Source organism: Magallana gigas, chromosome 2, assembly GCF_963853765.1.
Source record: "Magallana gigas chromosome 2, xbMagGiga1.1, whole genome shotgun sequence".
Classification (NCBI taxonomy): domain Eukaryota; kingdom Metazoa; phylum Mollusca; class Bivalvia; order Ostreida; family Ostreidae; genus Magallana; species Magallana gigas.
Genome location: NC_088854.1, coordinates 25077525 through 25086047, shown reverse-complemented (window position 1 = coordinate 25086047; position 8523 = coordinate 25077525). Strand labels below are relative to the sequence as shown.

Below are 8523 nucleotides of genomic sequence, written 5' to 3'. Positions count from 1 at the left end.
ACTTATATTTCCTTCCTGGTTCAAACAATAAAATTACTTTTTAAATTTATGTATCATGCACTCCCATAAACAAATGTTGTAATTCAAATTTGTGGTGATGATTGTATAGATATATTACTTGTTCTACATTCATTCTTCATCACCGTAAACCCACCACAAGTCTCATAAACATGTATTTTTTACTAATTGTGGGTGAAATTTTCTCAATTATAAAATTGTCACCCAAATGAGTAAATAAAAATCAATCTTTGAATTTATTTTTTAAGTTATGAAAACATGCATCTGTTTGTAGGCACGCTTTAATTTTCACGTGAATCAGAATAAGACATTCATTATTCACAAAACTGAGAAATTAGCGAAGTTGCTCACTTTGTCTAAAAAATAAAGTTCGGGTTCTCGTGAATGTTGCGAGAATGTTCCGGAATTTCCAAGATGTAACAGTACAGCCCGAATTTATCGACATTGGGCTAGTTATAAGGACCTTTTTTTAATGGCTATACCGTCAGAGGCTCTATCTACGTGTGACAAGTTACACAAATTTATTTATTTCTCTAGACCTTTTCATCAAATAAACTAGTGTGTTGATTTGTCTGAATAAAGCGGAACAAATGTGCGTTGAAAAAATTCAAAAAATAGAGTGTCGATTAATAGACATTGAAAAAAGAATTTGCTGGGACAATTTAAACCGATTTTTTTTTCTTTACGAACAATAAATTTACATTATAAGTCGCTGTTTATGCGCTGGGATAATTAAATGTGCTCAATTAAAATTGAAATTAATAAGGTACAATGTACAACCATATTCCTCTTTCTATATCTTTCTTCATCGTCAGAAATCCATTACGATATAGTCTCATATATATTTACCGACCGTCTGTAAAATCTCCTTAGTTTTATGGATATTTACATATTTCAACCCAATGAGAAATTAAATTCTTTGAATTTGATTTTACAAGTTATGAAATAATGATTATTGTATGCAAACACGCTTTTGTTGTAGTTACGTGTTAACATTCACGCGATTGGTTAAAGCGGGAAGGACCTAACTAAAATAGGACATTCATTTTTTACAAAACAAATAAAGTGTGCGTTTTCATAAATGTGGCAGAATAGCCTCCGAGGTCGAGAAGACTTGTTTTTAAAACTAATATAAAAACCGCGCTCTAACTATTCTAAGGATGGTGTGAGATTGCAAAAAAGAAATTGTCAAACAGTCATTATGAAGATAACTTTTTGCAATACAGAAGAAAATAATAGTTTTTAAAATTGAGGCTTCAATTTCACTAGAGCCGACATTTTGAAAAAAAAATAATACGCTTAAAAACAATTATTAGGAGGGGCGTTTCTGTTTTCCTTTTTGTAAACCTTGTGGATATGAAGCTATTGTATATTAATTTATGGATTTTACTGTATTCCTGTGGTAAGTAAACTTGCGACAAGACGCGATTTTACAATGTTAAAAGCTATGTACTATGAAACTTATTGAAATGGTTTATATTTTTTCAGAATGGTTGATTGGTGTCAAAACCATTCGTACAACATGTAAATCGATGGCAGACTTGCTAAACAAAACCAATATTAATTGCCAACCAGACGAAATAATATTCGTGAAAGAGCAATCAATTAACTTTTTAGGTAGTGATTCTCCAAAACACGTGATAAATAACACCGAATGTAAGAATTCAACCTCTTCAAAATGTTTCCGCCAACTTGCCAAGAATTATATGTCATATTTCAATATAGCCAAATCTTGTAACGGAAAAGATAAATGTTCATTGGTCTTCAATGATATGTTTTACTCTGCGGCAAAATTTGCAAGATCTTGTGATCACAGCAAGGGGAGTGACTTTTATCTATTAAGGATTGGAGTTTCCAATGAATGTTTTAATTGTACGTAATCTTTTGATGTATTGCATGTTTATTACTCTGATCGTACTTTGCAGATTTTCCAAAATATCTCGCTCTTAATCATGGTTTGTGATTTTCTGAAAAACTGACATTTTTTAAAACACAAAAGAACTGCTTTTGGAATAGTTTAAGAACTTGCTAGCACTATCGAGTCAGCCGTCAGGATTTTATGAAGTATTTGTAAACATGATATCAAATATACAGTTTTGATCTAAATTGGAAAATTGAAGAATTGAAGTTTGCAAATTTTCATGTAAATGAAAAAAAAAATCCAAAAACTATGGAAATTTTAAAATATCAATCCAAATCCGACATGATCTATTATTTAAACCAGGTACTCTTGGGTGTAAGTCAATTGTGAAACCCCATCTGAAAGCTTCTTGTAAAATGAAACAAGCAAATAAACAACTCATGACAAGTATTCGAGACATTTGATCAGCCGAAGAATTTGGCAATATTATGTAACTCGTCATACAGTCCAATCATACTTGTTATTTTTAAAAGCATAATTAAGAAGGCAGGTTTAACATATTCGCGTTGAACAATCTCAGGCTTGTACACTGATACTGTTGAAGAGTAAGCCAACGAAGATTTTGATTACCAAGTACCTTCAACTTTTAAAAAATCTTATTCACAGTAGTATGTTGTTCCTTTAATAAAATGTTCTACACCACTTTAAAAGTACTATGTGAACAGATTGTGGGCATAATAAAAATATCTTTATTAAATAATGACCTTTTAAGACACTAGTTTTCCATTTCCTACGTTTTTTTAAATTATATATTATTCGAATCGTAACAGTTCTTAATTCTGCTTTCAATGTCTAGGTACTCTCTTGTGATATGACCTTTAACAACTTTTAATTTTGTTATCCAGATAAAAATCAAATTATTGTCCGCAAAAATATTTCGGAAATACGATATGGATCTCTGTATTTGAGGTCAAATGAAACTGGACGCTGTCTCATCAGGGGATCCATTGAATCAGCCAGGATTCTGGAACAGGTCAACATGACAGTCAATGTCAGTGATAGAAAATCCCGCCTCTGTACAGGTAAGCTTGTATATATTTGACTTGTGGTTATAATGGTTATAATGATAGACACTAATCAAAGTACTGAAGTACTGACGCGAGTTGATTTTATCCATTATTATTAACTTTAAAATCAATGATATTTTATTTTGCATGACACGTAGTTTCAAATCTGTATTTGAATTACGCACATTTTTATGATATTAGATTTCTCGAACTTTTCCGACAATAATTTCGAGAAAACCCCAGATGAATCATGTTGTGTAATATTTAAAGGTAGAATTGATTCCATCAAACTATGTATCAGTAATCAAAAAAAAATTCTAATATTGAAATCTTGTCTCGTTCAACGAGTCGCTCGGCTGTCTCCGTTAATCTACGACAACCAAGAGATACTCTCTGCTTGTCGGAGATTTACGGATACAGCCGACCATCTGGTTGAACCAGGCTATATTGAACTCTGGCGGAGGAATACATACGACTACAAAAAAATATGTCAATATATTGTTCGTACTATTTAAAATCTGACTATTTTTAAGGTATTTATAAATAATTTTTCTTGAAAAACAACGGTTCAGCACACAGTACACCGAATTTGTCTATTATTTTTAAGATGTAAGTCTTGTCAGAGGTAATGATTCGTGCGTAGGTCCAAACACTGTTTCACTTCCGGTTTGCCAGAGTAACTTCATAGGAGAGTTGATTAAAATCAACTGCCAAAAATGGAAATATTCTTCTAAGTTTACATTTTAAGAATTCTGCATTAAAAAGTTTTAAATGTGTATGTAAATATTGAGAGATATTTGTGATTACATTATAGAGTCATCAATTAATTTTTCATCTTCCTGTATCCTTCGTGAATGTTATGTCAATGGTATTTTATAGTATATTGGTGTATTTTTGTTCACTATTGTTCATCATATGCATAACATAGCTAAACAGTATAAATGATTAATTACTAATCAAAGCGCTTTCATATTAGAACAATTAAACGCCAATTACTACAATTAGTTTAATGATATTAATTAAGGTAGAGCAATTTAAAAATCATCAACAATGGCTATACTAAGAAAGAAAATATTTAAACCATGCATTTTAATTTAAGACAATCACGGAGACTTCAAAACGCTTAAAATTATAAACAGCATAGATTGCTGTGTGCTTTTGTATAAATACGCATTGTTTTGAAATATCATTAATAGGACTTCTTGCAAATACTTAACTCAGAGTTTGAAATGCAACAAGAGGCGCATATGCCATGATGGACCTATGTGTATTAAACAAGCCTGTAAAAATCAATACAAGGATACGAAGAATTTCGCCTTAGCTATGTTACTTTGCATTATATTATTACTCAGTTTAGTAGACATAATTTAACAATACTTTCCACCGATTTGAAATAAAAAAAAAGTTAAGTTATTCCTTTATTTCTAAGAATTATTTAGAATCTTGTCCTGCAAAAATGAGGTCATGGCGCCAGTAATTTAAGACAGATAGTCCTCTTTAAAATTGACTAAAAAAATATATGATAGATAGTCACATTGCTCTCGTATTTTTTGATTGACGCTCGTACAATAGCAGTTTAACAATTACATATTATGTATACCCTGGTATATAACAATGTAAAAACGATTATGGTTACAAAAAAGTGAAGAAAATACTAAATGGATGTAAATAAAAAAATTCCAAGATTAAATAATGTTTTGTTCCTCTATCATTTTCATTAAGAGTTGTTTACCAGTGGATCGTTTATATACGACGAAGACCTGCCGTGTTTAGTGGGTGTTAACGGGTTCTATCTAGATATTCAAACAACGAAAACTAGACCAAGACTGTGGATGGAATTCAAAGGTATGTAAGCAGGATTACCGATTATAGAGGAAACAGATATATCCTATAAAAAGCTTGATTTATCCTTCGGTTTTATTAGTCTATGCTGTAATCATTAATATAAACTATAAAGCTTCCTCAAGATATTCTCAATTACAACATGTCTTTCGTTATGATCTCTTTGCTAAACAGTTATAGTATTGTACAGATGTTTAAAACAATGGGTTTTCATCATTAGGATACTGTATCGTTTTTTCGTTGATGAAAAACAATCATTTTTCTTGTTGCTATTTTAAATTAATTTTAAAAAAGCAATTATAATACAGCCATATACAATTACGCTTATACTACTTATACTACTTTACTTGTATACTTTAGGAAATAAAACTGTCAGTGATTTTTAAAATATTGTTTAATTAGGAACTTCGTTACAATTGGAATGCGGGGACAACATTCAGTTGCCAAATGAATCGGAACAAATGGATGGATCTACTTTATTTCCTAGAGGTATTCATAAATATAAGTTAAGAAAATGTGCGACATAAATGTCTTGGTACAGACTATAGCTCTTCCAGACAATTTAAAAATTGATTTTATTTTGGTGGTTTTGCCATCATATTAGAATCATAAAGTTTTTCAAAAGGACATGAATAAGAAATAAACGCCATTAAGAACTGTGTTAACATAGATTTATATCATACAAATTGTAAGTACTTTACACAACTACTTGGTAACATTTACAGATGACTCTTCTTGCGATTTCAAACCGGATCACAATCGACATGATATTATACATACGCTGATCAACATTTCATTGATTTAAATATTTTTACTAGTTAAATAAATTCTATTATTAGTGTTTATTATAATACAAAAGGTTACATTTATCGAATAACAAAATGACACAATAGAAATTTCAGCGTTGTGCGCTTTTTTTCCCAACATACTAGTATTCGGCTGTTTCAGTGATTCTTCCGTTGTATTACTCCTAGAATACGGTAGATATTATGAAAAAAAAATTACAATTGCGAAAATGGATTAAAAATGAAATACGTAAATATTATTGTGGTCTCTTATTGCAACAGTGTGAGCAAACAAATTTTCATAACAAGGAAGTGCGCGTTATTCACTTTGTTTGCAAACACCATATCAGTTATGAGACCACATCTTTCAAAAATAACAATTTAAATGAATGCTTAAATAGTGCCAGGACGAGAATATTATCACTTTTTTTAAATTCATTAACTTTTGGGTCTAATGTTAAAAGCCCAAGCCACAGATACAGGACTTTTATTCAAGTTATTTCATCATTTTAAAGGCGGTACTACGGTCATCTTGTTACTAAATATGCATTTGAGTCTTAAAATCGCTGTTATTTTATATATTTTTAAGTTAATAAATATTATAGTACAAAATGTGAACGCATTATAAGCATCTTGACTGAAAGAAGAGGTTTAATGTTTTGATAATAACTTTTTATGACTATTTTACATCAAAATATTCCTGATTATTAACAGAAAGTAAATTTCCAACAATTCTTTTTCACATGATAATTCTATTTGCAGATAGGCGTGGTCATGTATATAAAAAAATCAATGATTTAATACTGAGTAGAAATATGTTATATTTGCAAGGGTTTTTATTTCGAGTAATAATATAAGTTTATCGATTTGTATTTATCAATATGTATTAGAAAAATTGATTTATAATATATTCCATCTTCTATACCATCATTAACTTCATATGAACCAACAATCTTCAAAATCATCAAAAACAGGTATCATTTCTGTTGAAGAGCTCATAGGAACGACATTTGTATGCCCTATGTCGGATTAAATTTAATTTTTTAAAATAACAATGGCATGCGTGACCTTCTTCAGCAAATTAAGTAAGAGTAATGTGGAATCATTAAAATTCGTGGAGAACAATTTTCGGGGGGTTTTGCTTATTCTTGGGAATGTAATTTCGTAGATGCATTAGTTTTTCGAGGTTTTTTTCAAATATACTTCATAACGTTCATTTTTTTTATTGTTTTCTACCCTGTAACCATACCAACGTGTTTCACATATAAATGATGAGGCATAAGTAAACCAGCGTATCAACCACCCTATGTTTTAATGTTTATGTTATCATTTACTAAGCTTCTGTTCAAGAATAATGTAGTTTAGTTTATAAAATGTTTATGTATCAAATCAATAAAATGCCGAACTACAAATAAGACATAAAAATAAGGATTAGAAACAAGTATAAGTTATACATTTACGAATTATATGATTTTTTTTATTTATTTTCTCATATCTTGGATATCAAAAAGAAAATTGTTAAAATTTGTTTAAGCGAACAGGATAATCATTATATAGTCAATAAATGAAAGTAAATTCAAGAAATATTTTATCTTTGAAAAAATATTCGCATTGTTCTTGTATATATCCGACAGTTTTGTTCTACCTTGCGCTTTATATTTATCTACATTGAATTTGATTAACTGTGTGATAAATGAAATGTCTTTTTGGTAATGATAAAGTTTTGAGGGTTTATATACCATATTGCACCGTTGTTGCTTTTCGGAGTTTGTACATTGTTATGACTGTAACTATAAATTGCAATTTATATTTTTGCATGATATTGTAAATATATTTCCTTACTATATATAATATCTAATAAAAACATTTTTTTAGCATCGTTAAGTGTACTATTGTCTTTTGAAAAGGAAATCAAAAGGATAAATATTCAGAAGACCGGTCAACATCCACGATGATATAAACATGTCGAGTTTTTTTAGGCCACACTGTATTTACTTCACTTACTGGTTACGTAATTCTAACTCTATTCATCCATGTTTTGAGACGTTACCCTTATGTTTTCAGCTGAACAAGCTACCTCATTTCAACTTTAGTTAAGATACCGGCACAAGACCAGGTTGTAAATATCTTTTGTTCGCTCGGATACCGGTATAAGGGTTTTAGAAATTTAATGGGGATCATTTAACAGCGGTGTGTACACGTGCATGGGCAGCTAGCACAAAATGGTGGGGGGGGGGTTTAAAACAGTAAGAAGGTTCTGTACTGTTCGAAAACAAATATCTTTCATCGTGAGTTTGCTTCTTGTTGTGCTTTGGAATTTATGGAGCCAATATCACCATTTATCAAATGTTTCAATTTCTTTCAAAAGACTAAGAAAAAGTGTATTCGCCATGATTAATATCAAGGATTTTTTTGATACAACATCACCTACTAGCTTGCCTATTTTATGCCATTCGTGTTTTGTTCATAGATACCAATATGTTCTGAATAATGCAAACATCTGTGACACGAGGAATAGAACGCACTCAATTCGCATCATTATTATAATATTCACCAAACATGAGATTTTTCGTCAAAGGGAGGCTTTGAGACAGACGTGGCTCCGTGCAGCAAAGCGAAACACTGACACAATCAGGTATGCTTTTGTGTTAGGGACTTTACCTAATAATAGTTTGCAAACGGCTCTGGAGACATAAAATTCGATCCACAATGACATCATTCAACAAAATTTCTTGGATTCTTATAGGAATCTCTCTTTAAAAACTGTAACGGCTTTAAAATGGGCCAGTGACTATTGTGGCCACGCTGAGTTCCTAATGAAAACGGACGACGATGTATTTTGAATTAAGAGGCTTTACTCAGCTAACACAAAAGCCAGTTGCAGGAATCCGTAGGAGGATATTGCTGGAGTAAGGAAAAGCCCAATCGACAGAGGGGCTCAAAATGGTAC

At 30.8% G+C, this 8523-nt stretch overlaps 1 long non-coding RNA gene across 1 annotated transcript; it reads left to right on the top strand.

Annotated features, from left to right (window-relative positions):
* Positions 1-1784: 1784 nt before the first annotated feature.
* Positions 1785-5393, top strand: LOC136272873 (uncharacterized). Its single transcript, XR_010710926.1, has 4 exons — positions 1785-1890; positions 2785-2961; positions 4669-4791; positions 5191-5393. It is a non-coding gene; the product is annotated as an uncharacterized lncRNA (long non-coding RNA).
* Positions 5394-8523: the final 3130 nt, after the last annotated feature.